Genomic DNA, 12,777 nt, shown 5'->3' with positions numbered 1-12,777 from the left:
ACGCGCCACGACGTACACTGTGCACCAGCCCCCCAAAATGAATCACCCCCCGAAGGACCAAGAAGCCCGACAAACGCGCGAAAACATTTAGAGAGGCCGAGCAAGCACCGGTTAGCGCGAATGCAAATAACAAACGCAACAGGCAACTTTCGAGGGACATACTTCTCGCAACAAGCTTCCACAAGGAAAGCACAGGCAACTCGTTCGCACGCCAAAGCCAACCAAATGGCAATTTAACCGAGGGACATGCATTTCGCAAGGCAACTTGTACAATTACCCGAGGGACATGGCATGCTTGCCAAGGCCGTGGCTTGGCATGCTTGCCAAGGCCGTGGCATGACATGCTGCTGGCCAAGGCCGGGCATGCCATGCTGCTGGCCGAGGCCGTGGCAAGGCATGCTGATGGCCGAGGCCGTGGCATGGCATGCCATGCTGCTGGACGAGGCCGTGGCAAGGCATGCTGCTGGCCAAGGCGTTGGCATGGCATGCTGCTGCTGACCAAGGCTTGGGCTTGCCATGCTGCTGGCAAAGGCCGCGGCATGGCATGCTGCCGGCCAAGGCTTTGGCATGCCATGTTGCTGGCCAAGGCCGTGGCATGGCATGCTGCTGGCCAAGGCCGTGGCATGACATGCTGGCCAAGGCCGGGGCATGGCAAGCTGCTGGCCAAGGTCGTGGCATGGCACGCTGCTGGCCAAGGCCGGGGCATAGCACGCTGCTGGCCATGGCCGTGGCATGACAAGCTTGCCAAGGCCGGGGCATCGCGTGCTGCTGGCCAAGGCTGTGGCATGGCATGCTGCTGGCCAAGGCTGTGGCATGGCATGCTGCTGGCCAAGGCCGGGGCATGACATGCTGGCCAAGGCCGGGGCATGGCATGCTGCTGGCCAAGGCCGTGGCATGGCATGCTGCTGGCCAAGGCCGTGGCATGACATGCTTGCCAAGGCCAGGGCATGGCATGCTGCTGGCCAAGGCTTTGGCATGCCATGTTGCTGGCCAAGGCTGTGGCATGGCATGCTGGCCTAGGCCAACGTGCAACCGCCACCACCGCGGGCCGCCACTCGACGCATCCCGTGCTTGGCTATGTAGTTTCGATGCCACAAGCCAATGCCACAAGCCAAGCGATGGCATGTGCCAAGCGCCCGCCTAGGCATAGGCGTGGCCTGTGGCCTGGCCATGCTGGCCAGCCTTAAGGGAGGTGCCCCCCCCTTATAATAGCCTGTTAAGCCCTTTTCAATCTGGCAGGAAGAAACATCAACCATGTTCGAGGAGTCATAATGGGGTTTTTTTAAAAAGTAATGGTTTTTTGCCAAAACTTTCAACATGAAAGTTGTATGAAATAATTTAATACACCATAAAAAAAATTATAAAAAAATATTTGGCCACCAGAATATTTTATTTTAATTTATTTCAATTTTAATACTTAAAAAATAATAAAAATTACTAAAAATACTCAAAAAATTCTAGAAAAATTCCAACAATTATAAGATGAGGCACTAGTAATTATAGTAATTTTTTTAATTATTTTTTTATTTTTAATTTATTTTATTATAATTTTTATGAGTAAATAAATAATTAAAAAGCCCGACGAACGTGCAAAAACTCTTAGAGAAACCGAGCAAGCATCGGATAGCTCGAATGCAAATAACAAACGCAACAGGCAACTTCCGAGGGACATACTTTTCACAACAAACTTCCACTGGGGAAAGCACTAGCAACGTGTTCGCAAGTCCAAAGGCAACCAAACGGCTATTACCCGAGGGACAAGCATTTCGCAGGGCAACATATACGTAAGTCAAAGCCAAACCAAATGGCAATTACACGAGGGACAGGATTGCTTGCCAAGGGCGTGGCATGCGATGTTCTAGCCCAAGGCCAAGGCACGCCACGCTGCGGGACAAGGCCGTGGCAAGACATGCGGCTGGCCTTGGCCTTGGCATGGCATGCCGCTGGCTTTGGCTGGGCTGCGTTGGCCTTGGCATGGAATGTTGCGGGCTTTGGCTGGGCTTCCTTGGCCGTGGCATGGCATGCTGCTGGCGTTGGCCTTGGCATGGCATGCTGCTGGCTTTGGCTGGCCTGCCTTGGCCGTGGCATGGCATGCTGCTGGCCTAGGCCTTGGCATGGCAAGCTGCTGGCTTTGGCTGGGCTGTCTTGGCCGTGGCATCGCATGCTGCTGGCCTTGGCCTTGGCATGGCATGCTGCTGGCTTTGGCTGGGCTGCCTTGGCCGTGGCATGGCATGCTGCTGGCCTTGGCCTTGGCAGGGCATGCTGCTGGCTTTGGCTGGGCAGCCTTGGCCGTGGCATGGCATGCTGCTGGCTTTGGCTGGCCTGCCTTGGCCGTGGCATGGCATGGCCTTGGCCTTGGGGCTGGGCAGCCTTGGCCGTGGCATGGCATGCTGCTGGCCTAGGCCTTGGCATGGCATGCTGCTAGCTTTGGCTGGGCTGCCTTGGCCGTGGCATGGCATGCTGCTGGCCTAGGCCTTGGCATGGCATGCTGCTGGCTTTGGCTGGCCTGCCTTGGCCGTGGCATGGCATGCTGCTGGCCTAGGCCTTGGCATGGCATGCTGCTGGCTTTGGCTGGGCAGCCTTGGCCGTGGCATGGCATGCTGCTGGCCTAGGCCTTGGCATGGCATGCTGCTGGCTTTGGCTGGCCTGCCTTGGCCGTGGCATGGCATGGCCTTGGCCTTGGGGCTGGGCAGCCTTGGCCGTGGCATGGCATGCTGCTGGCTTTGGCTGGGCTGCCTTGGCCGTGGCATGGCATGCTGCTGGCTTTGGCTGGCCTGCCTTGGCCGTGGCATGGCATGCCGCTGGCCTTGGCCTTGGCATGGCATGCTGCTGGCTTTGGCTGGGCTGCCTTGGCCGTGGCATGGCTTGCTGCTGGCCTTGGCCTTGGCATGGCATGCTGCTGGCTTTGGCTGGCCTGCCTTGGCCGTGGCATGGCATGCTGCTGGCCTTGGCCTTGGCATGGCATGCTGCTGGCTTTGGCTGGGCTGCCTTGGCCGTGGCATGGCATGCTGCTGGGCTTGGCCTTGGCATGGCATGCTGCTGGCTTTGCCTGGGCAGCCTTGGCCGTGGCATGGCATGCTGCTGGCCTAGGCCTTGGCATGGCATGCTGCTGGCTTTGGCTGGGCTGCCTTGGCCGTGGCATGGCATGCTGCTGGCCTAGGCCTTGGCATGGCATGCTGCTGGCTTTCGCTGGGCTGCCTTGGCCGTGGCATGGCATGCTGCTGGCCTAGGCCTTGGCATGGCATGCTGCTGGCTTTGGCTGGCCTGCCTTGGCCGTGGCATGGCATGCTGCTGGCCTTGGCCTTGGCATGGCATGCTGCTGGCTTTGGCTGGGCTGCCTTGGCCGTGGCATGGCATGCTGCTGGCCTTGGCCTTGGCATGGCATGCTGCTGGCTTTGGCTGGGCTGCCTTGGCCGTGGCATGGCATGCTGCTGGCCTAGGCCTTGGCATGGCATGCTGCTGGCGTTGGCTGGCCTGCCTTGGCCGTGGCATGGCATGCTGCTGGCCTAGGCCTTGGCATGGCATGCTGCTGGCTTTGGCTGGGCAGCCTTGGCCGTGGCATGGCATGCTGCTGGCCTAGGCCTTGGCATGGCATGCTGCTGGCTTTGGCTGGGCTGCCTTGGCCGTGGCATGGCATGCTGCTGGCCTAGGCCTTGGCATGGCATGCTGCTGGCTTTGGCTGGCCTGCCTTGGCCGTGGCATGGCATGCTGCTGGCCTAGGCCTTGGCATGGCATGCTGCTGGCTTTGGCTGGGCAGCCTTGGCCGTGGCATGGCATGCTGCTGGCCTAGGCCTTGGCATGGCATGCTGCTGGCTTTGGCTGGCCTGCCTTGGCCGTGGCATGGCATGCTGCTGGCCTTGGCCTTGGCATGGCATGCTGCTGGCTTTGGCTGGGCTGCCTTGGCCGTGGCATGGCATGCTGCTGGCTTTGGCTGGGCTGCCTTGGCCGTGGCATGGCATGCTGCTGGCCTTGGCCTTGGCCTGGCATGCTGCTGGCTTTGGCTGGGCTGCCTTGGCCGTGGCATGGCATGCTGCTGGCCTAGGCCTTGGCATGGCATGCTGCTGGCTTTGGCTGGGCAGCCTTGGCCGTGGCATGGCATGCTGCTGGCCTAGGCCTTGGCATGGCATGCTGCTGGCTTTGGTTGGGCAGCCTTGGCCGTGGCATGGCATGCTGCTGGCCTAGGCCTTGGCATGGCATGCTGCTGGCTTTGGCTGGCCTGCCTTGGCCGTGGCATGGCATGCTGCTGGCCTTGGCCTTGGCATGGCATGCTGCTGGCTTTGGCTGGGCTGCCTTGGCCGTGGCATGGCATGCTGCTGGCCTTGGCCTTGGCATGGCATGCTGCTGGCTTTGGCTGGGCTGCCTTGGCCGTGGCATGGCATGCTGCTGGCTTTGGCTGGGCAGCCTTGGCCGTGGCATGGCATGCTGCTGGCCTAGGCCTTGGCATGGCATGCTGCTGGCTTTGGCTGGCCTGCCTTGGCCGTGGCATGGCATGCTGCTGGCCTTGGCCTTGGCATGGCATGCTGCTGGCTTTGGCTGGGCTGCCTTGGCCGTGGCATGGCATGCTGCTGGCCTTGGCCTTGGCATGGCATGCTGCTGGCTTTGGCTGGGCTGCCTTGGCCGTGGCATGGCATGCTGCTGGCCTAGGCCTTGGCATGGCATGCTGCTGGCTTTGGCTGGCCTGCCTTGGCCGTGGCATGGCATGCTGCTGGCCTAGGCCTTGGCATGGCATGCTGCTGGCTTTGGCTGGGCAGCCTTGGCCGTGGCATGGCATGCTGCTGGCCTAGGCCTTGGCATGGCATGCTGCTGGCTTTGGCTGGCCTGCCTTGGCCGTGGCATGGCATGCTGCTGGCCTTGGCCTTGGCATGGCATGCTGCTGGCTTTGGCTGGGCTGCCTTGGCCGTGGCATGGCATGCTGCTGGCCTTGGCCTTGGCATGGCATGCTGCTGGCCTAGGCCTTGGCATGGCATGCTGCTGGCTTTGGCTGGGCAGCCTTGGCCGTGGCATGGCATGCTGCTGGCCTAGGCCTTGGCATGGCATGCTGCTGGCTTTGGCTGGGCTGCCTTGGCCGTGGCATGGCATGCTGCTGGCCTAGGCCTTGGCATGGCATGCTGCTGGCTTTGGCTGGCCTGCCTTGGCCGTGGCATGGCATGCTGCTGGCCTAGGCCTTGGCATGGCATGCTGCTGGCTTTGGCTGGGCAGCCTTGGCCGTGGCATGGCATGCTGCTGGCCTAGGCCTTGGCATGGCATGCTGCTGGCTTTGGCTGGCCTGCCTTGGCCGTGGCATGGCATGCTGCTGGCCTTGGCCTTGGCATGGCATGCTGCTGGCTTTGGCTGGGCTGCCTTGGCCGTGGCATGGCATGCTGCTGGCTTTGGCTGGGCTGCCTTGGCCGTGGCATGGCATGCTGCTGGCCTTGGCCTTGGCCTGGCATGCTGCTGGCTTTGGCTGGGCTGCCTTGGCCGTGGCATGGCATGCTGCTGGCCTAGGCCTTGGCATGGCATGCTGCTGGCTTTGGCTGGGCAGCCTTGGCCGTGGCATGGCATGCTGCTGGCCTAGGCCTTGGCATGGCATGCTGCTGGCTTTGGTTGGGCAGCCTTGGCCGTGGCATGGCATGCTGCTGGCCTAGGCCTTGGCATGGCATGCTGCTGGCTTTGGCTGGCCTGCCTTGGCCGTGGCATGGCATGCTGCTGGCCTTGGCCTTGGCATGGCATGCTGCTGGCTTTGGCTGGGCTGCCTTGGCCGTGGCATGGCATGCTGCTGGCCTTGGCCTTGGCATGGCATGCTGCTGGCTTTGGCTGGGCTGCCTTGGCCGTGGCATGGCATGCTGCTGGCTTTGGCTGGGCAGCCTTGGCCGTGGCATGGCATGCTGCTGGCCTAGGCCTTGGCATGGCATGCTGCTGGCTTTGGCTGGCCTGCCTTGGCCGTGGCATGGCATGCTGCTGGCCTTGGCCTTGGCATGGCATGCTGCTGGCTTTGGCTGGGCTGCCTTGGCCGTGGCATGGCATGCTGCTGGCCTTGGCCTTGGCATGGCATGCTGCTGGCTTTGGCTGGGCTGCCTTGGCCGTGGCATGGCATGCTGCTGGCCTAGGCCTTGGCATGGCATGCTGCTGGCTTTGGCTGGCCTGCCTTGGCCGTGGCATGGCATGCTGCTGGCCTAGGCCTTGGCATGGCATGCTGCTGGCTTTGGCTGGGCAGCCTTGGCCGTGGCATGGCATGCTGCTGGCCTAGGCCTTGGCATGGCATGCTGCTGGCTTTGGCTGGCCTGCCTTGGCCGTGGCATGGCATGCTGCTGGCCTTGGCCTTGGCATGGCATGCTGCTGGCTTTGGCTGGGCTGCCTTGGCCGTGGCATGGCATGCTGCTGGCCTTGGCCTTGGCATGGCATGCTGCTGGCTTTGGCTGGGCAGCCTTGGCCGTGGCATGGCATGCTGCTGGCCTAGGCCTTGGCATGGCATGCTGCTGGCTTTGGCTGGCCTGCCTTGGCCGTGGCTTGGAATGCTGCTGGCCTTGGCCTTGGCATGGCATGCTGCTGGCTTTGGCTGGGCTGCCTTGGCCGTGGCATGGCATGCTGCTGGCCTTGGCCTTGGCATGGCATGCTGCTGGCTTTGGCTGGGCTGCCTTGGCCGTGGCATGGCATGCTGCTGGCCTAGGCCTTGGCATGGCATGCTGCTGGCTTTGGCTGGCCTGCCTTGGCCGTGGCATGGCATGCTGCTGGCCTAGGCCTTGGCATGGCATGCTGCTGGCTTTGGTTGGGCAGCCTTGGCCGTGGCATGGCATGCTGCTGGCCTAGGCCTTGGCATGGCATGCTGCTGGCTTTGGCTGGCCTGCCTTGGCCGTGGCATGGCATGCTGCTGGCCTTGGCCTTGGCATGGCATGCTGCTGGCTTTGGCTGGGCTGCCTTGGCCGTGGCATGGCATGCTGCTGGCTTTGGCAGGCCTGCCTTGGCCGTGGCATGGCATGCTGCTGGCCTTGGCCTTGGCATGGCATGCTGCTGGCTTTGGCTGGGCTGCCTTGGCCGTGGCATGGCTTGCTGCTGGCCTTGGCCTTGGCATGGCATGCTGCTGGCTTTGGCTGGCCTGCCTTGGCCGTGGCATGGCATGCTGCTGGCCTTGGCCTTGGCATGGCATGCTGCTGGCTTTGGCTGGCCTGCCTTGGCCGTGGCATGGCATGCTGCTGGGCTTGGCCTTGGCATGGCATGCTGCTGGCTTTGGCTGGGCAGCCTTGGCCGTGGCATGGCATGCTGCTGGCCTAGGCCTTGGCATGGCATGCTGCTGGCTTTGGCTGGCCTGCCTTGGCCGTGGCATGGCATGCTGCTGGCCTAGGCCTTGGCATGGCATGCTGCTGGCTTTCGCTAGGCTGCCTTGGCCGTGGCATGGCATGCTGCTGGCCTTGGCCTTGGCATGGCATGCTGCTGGCTTTGGCTGGGCTGCCTTGGCCGTGGCATGGCATGCTGCTGGCCTAGGCCTTGGCATGGCATGCTGCTGGCTTTGGCTGGCCTGCCTTGGCCGTGGCATGGCATGGCCTTGGCCTTGGGGCTGGGCAGCCTTGGCCGTGGCATGGCATGCTGCTGGCCTTGGCCTTGGCATGGCATGCTGCTGGCTTTGGCTGGGCTGCCTTGGCCGTGGCATGGCATGCTGCTGGCCTAGGCCTTGGCATGGCATGCTGCTGGCTTTGGCTGGCCTGCCTTGGCCGTGGCATGGCATGCTGCTGGCCTAGGCCTTGGCATGGCATGCTGCTGGCTTTGGCTGGGCAGCCTTGGCCGTGGCATGGCATGCTGCTGGCCTAGGCCTTGGCATGGCATGCTGCTGGCTTTGGCTGGCCTGCCTTGGCCGTGGCATGGCATGCTGCTGGCCTTGGCCTTGGCATGGCATGCTGCTGGCTTTGGCTGGGCTGCCTTGGCCGTGGCATGGCATGCTGCTGGCTTTGGCTGGCCTGCCTTGGCCGTGGCATGGCATGCTGCTGGCCTAGGCCTTGGCATGGCATGCTGCTGGCTTTGGCTGGGCTGCCTTCGCCGTGGCATGCCATGCTGCTGGCCTTGGCCTTGGGGCTGGGCTGCCTTGGCTGCGGTTCTTATCACTAGACGTGCGTTGCGTGCGAAGGCGTGCAAAGGCGTGCGCGACCATGCGCGCAACACGCGCACCGTGGTCAAAAGACCACGCGCGCGGTATACGCACAGGCCACGCTGCCCACGCCGCGGGCATGCCAGGCCAGGCTGCCCTGGCCGGCCGCATGCCAGGCCGCCCAGGCCGTGCGCATTCCATGCCGTGCTGCCCAGGCCGGCTGCATGCCAGGCCGCCCAGGCCGTGCGCATGCCATGCCATGCTGCCCACGCCGCGGGCATGCCAGGCCGGCTGCATGCCAGGCCGCCCAGGCCGTGCGCATGCCATGCCGTGCTGCCCACGCCGCGGGCATGCCAGGCCGGCTGCATGCCAGGCCGCCCAGGCCGTGCGCATGCCATGCCGTGCTGCCCACGCCGCGGGCATGCCAGGCCGGCTGCATGCCAGGCCGCCCAGGCCGTGCGCATGCCATGCCGTGCTGCCCATGCCGCGCGCATGCCAGGCCGCCCACGCCCGCGCGCATGCCAGGCCGCCCACGCCCGCGCGCATGCCACGCCATGCTGCCCAAGGCCGCGCCCAGGCCGCCCAAGGCCGCGCCCAGGCCGCCCAAGGCCGCGCAAGGCCGCCCAAGGCCGCGGTCCAGGCCGCCCAAGGCCGCGGCCGAGCCGCAGTGCATGTAACCCAAGGCCGCAGCCCAGGCCGCGCCCAACATGGGGCGTACCTGCCACTGCCTTGCCCTGGGCAAGGGAGGTGCCCCCCCCTTATAATAGCCTGTTAAGCCCTTTTCAATCTGGCAGGAGGAAACATCAAGCATGTTCGAGGAGTCATAATGGGGTTTTTTTAAAAAGTAATGGTTTTTTGCCAAAACTTTCAACATGAAAGTTGTTGGAAATAATTTAATACACCATAAAAAAAATTTAAAAAAATATTTTTTGTCCGAAAATATTTTATTTTAATTTATTTCGATATTAATACTTAAAAAATAATAAAAATTAATGAAAATGGTCAAAAAATTATGGAAAAATTCCCATAATTAAAGGATGATTCACTAGTAATTATAGAAATTGTTAAATTATTTTTTTCATTTTTTTTATTTTATTTTGATTTTTTTATGCCAAATAAGGGCTTTAAAAATTCGAAAAGCTCCAGAAAAATTGCAAAAAAATAGGGAATGACATTTAAAATTGATTGTAGTGCATTTTTAATTGTGTTGCACGGTTTGGGTAAGATTATAAAAGAATCATGTTCAAAAAGATCGATCGAGGCGGTGGCATGCCATGGCCTTGGCCTTGGCCTTGGCCTTTGCCCGCGGCCTTGGCCTTGGCCATGCCTTGCACAGGGACTTGGCCTTGCCCACTGCCTTGGCCTTGGCCTTGGCCTTGGCTTTGGCCTTGGCCTTGGCCTTGGCCTTGGCATGGCATGGCATGCTCGCCGAGGCCGTGGCATGCCTTGCTGCTAGCCAAGGCCGTGGCGTGGCATGCTCGCCCAGCCCGTGGCACGCCATGTTGGCCCAAGGCATTGGCATGGCATGCCGGCCAAGGCATGCTGGCCAACGCTGCACAAGGCGGTGGCATGCCGAGGCCGTGGCATGGCATGCTGGCCGAGGCCGTGGCTTGCCACGCCGCCACGGCCGTGGCATGCTGGGCAACGGACCGGCATGGCCTGCTGGCCGTGGCGGTGGCACGACATGCTGGCCAAGGCAGTGGCATGGCATGTTGGCCAAGGCTAAGGCATGGCACGCTGTGGCATGGCACGCTGGCCAAGGCAGTCGCAAGGCATGCGGGCCGAGGCCGTGGCATGGCATGGCATGCGGGCCGAGGCCGCGGCACGGCCCGCTGGGCAACGCGGTGGCATGGCATGCTGGGCAACGCCGTGGCAAGGCATGCGGGCCTTGGCCTTGGCATGGCATGCTGGCCGAGGCCGTGGCATGGCATGCGGGCCGAGGCCGTGGCAAGGCATGCGGGCCGAGGCCGTGGCATGGCATGGCATGCGGGCCGAGGCCGTGGCATGGCATGCGGGCCGAGGCCGTGGCGTGGCATGGCATGGCATGTTGGGCTACGCCGTGGCAAGACATGCGGGCCGAGGCCGTGGCATGGCATGCGGGCCGAGGCCGTGGCATGGCATGCGGGCCGAGGCCGTGGCATGGCATGCGGGCCGTGGCCGTCGCATGGCATGTTGGGCGACGCCGTGGCATGGCATGCAGGCCGAGGCCGTGGCATGGCATGTTTGGCAACGCCGTGGCAAGACATGCGGGCCGTGGCATGGCATGGCATGCGGGCCAAGGCCGTGGCATGGCATGTTGGGCAACGCCGTGGCAAGGCATGCGGGCCGAGGCCGTGGCATGGCATGCGGGCCGAGGCCGTGGCTTGTCATGCGGGCCGAGGCCGTGGCATGTAATGCGGGCCGAGGCCGTGGCATGGCATGTTGGGCGACGCCGTAGCAAGGCATGCGGGCCGAGGCCGTGGCATGGCATGCGGGCCGAGGCCGTGGCATGGCATGTTGGGCGACGCCGTAGCAAGGCATGCGGGCCGAGGCCGTGGCTCGACATGTTGGCCAAGGCTAAGGCATGGCACGCCGGGCAACGCGGTGGCATGGCATGCTGGGCAACGCGGTGGCAAGGCATGCGGGCCGAGGCCGTGGCATGGCATGTCGGGCAACGCCGTAGCAAGGCATGCGGGCCGAGGCCGTGGCATGGCATGCGGGCCGTGGCCGTGGCATGGCATGTTGGGCGACGCCGTGGCATGGCATGCGGGCCGAGGCCGTGGCATGGCATGTTTGGCAACGCCGTGGCAAGACATGCGGGCCGTGGCATGGCATGGCATGCGGGCCGAGGCCGTGGCATGGCATGCGGGCCGAGGCCGTGGCATGGCATGTTGGGCGACGCCGTAGCAAGGCATGCGGGCCGAGGCCGTGCCTCGACATGTTGGCCAAGGCTAAGGCATGGCACGCCGGGCGACGCGGTGGCATGGCATGCTGGGCAACGCGGTGGCAAGGCATGCGGGCCGAGGCCGTGGCATGGCATGTTGGGCAACGCCGTAGCAAGGCATGCGGGCCGAGGCCGTGCCTCGACATGTTGGCCAAGGCTAAGGCATGGCAAGCCGGGCAACGCGGTGGCAATGCATGCTGGGCAACGCGGTGGCAAGGCATGCGGGCCGAGGCCGTGGCATGGCATGTTGGGCGACGCCGCGGCATGGCATGCGGGCCGAGGCCGTGGCATGGCATGTTTGGCAACGCCGTGGCAAGACATGCGGGCCGTGGCATGTCATGGCATGCGGGCCGAGGCCGTGGCATGGCATGTTTGGCGACGCCGTAGCAAGGCATGCGGGCCGAGGCCGTGGCATGGCATGCGGGCCGAGGCCGTGGCATGTCATGCGGGCCGAGGCCGTGGCATGGCATGCGGGCCGAGGCCGGGGCATGGCATGCGGGCCGAGGCCGTGGCATGTCATGCGGGCCGAGGCCGTGGCATGGCATGTTGGGCGACGCCGTAGCAAGGCATGCGGGCCGAGGCCGTCGCATGGCATGCGGGCCGAGGCCGTCGCATGGCATGCGGGCCGAGGCCGTGGCATGGCATGCTGGCCGAGGCCGTGGCATGGCATGCGGGCCAAGGCCGTGGCAAGGCATGCGGGCCGAGGCCGTGGCATGGCATGTTGGGCGACGCCGTAGCAAGGCATGCGGGCCGAGGCCGTGGCATGGCATGTTGGGCGACGCCGTAGCAAGGCATGCGGGCCGAGGCCGTGGCTCGACATGTTGGCCAAGGCCGTGGCTCGACATGTTGGCCAAGGCTAAGGCATGGCACGACGGGCAACGCGGTGGCATGGCATGCTGGGCAACGCGGTGGCAAGGCATGCAGGCCGAGGCTGTGGCATGGCATGTTGGGCAACGCCGTGGCAAGGCATGCGGGCCGAGGCCGTGGCATGGCATGCGGGCCGAGGCCGTGGCATGGCATGCGGGCCGAGGCCGTGGCATGTGATGCGGGCCGAGGCCGTGGCATGTCATGCGGGCCGAGGCCGTGGCATGGCATGCGGGCCGAGGCCGTGGCATGGCATGCGGGCCGAGGCCGTGGCATGGCATGTTGGGCGACGCCGTCGCAAGGCATGCGGGCCGAGGCCGTGGCATGGCATGCGGGCCGAGGCCGTGGCACGACATGTTGGCCAAGGCTAAGGCATGGCACGCTGGGCAACGCGGTGGCAAGGCATGCGGGCCGGGGCCGTGGCATGGCATGTTGGGCAACGTCGAAGCAAGGCATGCGGGCCGAGGCCGTGGCATGGCAAGTTGGGCGACGCCGTAGCAAGGCATGCGGTCCGAGGCCGTGCCATGTCATGCGGGCCGAGGCCGTGGCATGGCATGCGGGCCGAGGCCGTGGCATGGCAAGTTGGGCGACGTCGTGGCAAGGCATGCGGGCCGAGGCCGTGGCATGGCATGGTGGGCGACGCCGTTGCAAGGCATGCGGGCCGAGGCCGTGGCATGTCATGCGGGCCGAGGCCGTGGCATGGCATGTTTGGCAACGCCGTGGCATGGCATGGCGTGCGGGCCGAGGCCGTGGCACGACATGTTGGCCAAGGCTAAGGCATGGCACGCCGGGCAACGCGGTGGCATGGCATGCTGGGCAACGCGGTGGCAAGGCATGCGGGCCGAGGCCGTGGCATGGCATGCGGGCCGAGGCCGTGGCATGGCATGTTGGGCGACGCCGTAGCAAGGCGTGCGGGCCGAGGCCGTGGCATGTC

The sequence above is a fragment of the Camellia sinensis genome, unplaced genomic scaffold, assembly GCF_055761805.1.
Source record: "Camellia sinensis isolate YWXY unplaced genomic scaffold, ASM5576180v1 Unanchor6, whole genome shotgun sequence".
NCBI lineage: Eukaryota > Viridiplantae > Streptophyta > Magnoliopsida > Ericales > Theaceae > Camellia > Camellia sinensis.
This window is presented reverse-complemented; position numbering follows the sequence as displayed.